The sequence below is a fragment of the Ornithodoros turicata genome, chromosome 1 (genome assembly GCF_037126465.1).
Source record: "Ornithodoros turicata isolate Travis chromosome 1, ASM3712646v1, whole genome shotgun sequence".
Taxonomy (NCBI): Eukaryota; Metazoa; Arthropoda; class Arachnida; order Ixodida; family Argasidae; genus Ornithodoros; species Ornithodoros turicata.
In genome coordinates, this window is record NC_088201.1 from 194,993,916 (window position 1) to 194,995,707 (window position 1,792).

The following is a 1,792-nucleotide window of genomic DNA, read 5'->3' on the forward strand; positions in this document are numbered from 1 at the left end:
TCTACGTCACGCTCGAAACACAGCCAAGCGTCCTGAGCTGACGGATTAGTTGTTGATATGGTTCCAGTGCCCTATCTACCGGCAGGGTGCAGTTTAAAGGGCTGGTGTGCTGTTCTTAGCAATTTCGTCTACGTCGCGCTGGGAACACAGCCACGTGTCCTGAGCTGACTGATTACTTGATGATATGGTTGCAGTGACGCAACTACCGGCAGGGTGCACTGTAAAGGGCTGGTGTGCTCGTTTTTACCAATTTCGTCTATGTCGCGCTGGGAACACAGCAAATCGTCCTGATCTGACTGATTACTTGGTGATATGGTTCCAGTGATCCAACTACCGGCAGGGTGCACTTTAAAGGGCTGGTGTGCCCGTTTTTAGTAATTTCGTCTACGTAATTCTGGGAATACAGCCACGCGTCCTGAGCTGACTGATTAATTGGTGATATGGTTCCAGCGACCCAACAACAGCACTTTAAAGGGCTGGTGTGCACGTTTTTGTTAATTTCGTCTATATCGCGCTGGGCACACACCAAAGCGTCTTGATCTGACTACTTGGTGATATGGTTCCAGTGACCCTACTACCGGCACATCACTAAAATTGCTAAAAACGGGCACACCAGCCCTTTAAAGTGCACCCTGCCGGTAGTTGGGCCGCTGGAACCATATCACGAAGGAATCAGTCAGCTTAGGAGGTTTTGCTGTGTTCCCAGCGAGACGTAGACGAAATTGCTAAAAACGGGCACACCAGCCCTTTAAATTGCACCCTGCCGGTAGTTGGGTCGCTAGGACCAAATCACGAAGTAATCAGTCAGCTCAGGAGTCTTTGCTGTGTTCCCAGCGCGACGTAGACGAAATTGTTAAAAACGGGCACACCAGCCCTTTAAAGTGCACCCTGCCGGTATTTGGGTCACTGGAACCATATCACGAAGTAATCAGTCAGCTCAGGACGCTTTGCTGTGTTCCCATCGCGACGTAGACGAAATTACTAAAAACGGGCACACCAGCCCTTTAAAGTGCACCCTGCCTGTAGCTGGGTCACTGGAACCATATCACCAAGTAATCAGTCAGCTCAGGAGGCTTTGCTGTGTTCCGATCGCGACGTAGACGAAAGTGCTAAAAACAGGCACACCAGCCCTTTAAAGTGCACCCTGCCGGTAGTTGGGTCACTGGAACCATATCACCAAGTAATCAGTCAGCTCAGGACGCTTTGCTGTGTTCCCAGCGAGGCTTAGACAAAATTGCTAAAAACGGGCACACCAGCCCTTTAAAGTGCACCCTGCCGGTAGTTGTGTCACTGGAACCATATCACCAAGTAATCAGTCAGCTCAGGAGGCTTTGCTGTGTTCCCAGCGAGGCGTAGACGAAATTGCTAAAAACGGGCACACCAGCCCTTTAAAGTGCACCCTTCCGGTAGTTGGGTCGCTGGAACCAAATCACGAAGTAATCAGTCAGCTCAGGAGCCTTTGCTGTGTTCCCAGCGCGACGTAGACGAAATTGCTAAAAACCGGCACAGCAGCCCTTTAAAGTGCACCCTGCCAGTAGTTGTGTCACTGGAACCATATCACCAAGTAATCAGTCAGCTCAGGACGCTTTGCTGTGTTCCCAGCGCGACATAGGCTAAATTGCTAAAAACGGGCACACCAGCCCTTCAAAGTGCCCCCTGCCGGTAGTTGGGTCGCTGCAACCATATCAAGAAGTAATCAGTCAGCTCAGGAGACTTTGTTGTGTTCCCAGCGCCACGTAAACGAAATGCTAAAAACGGGCACACCAGCCCTTCAAAGTGCACCCTGCCGGTA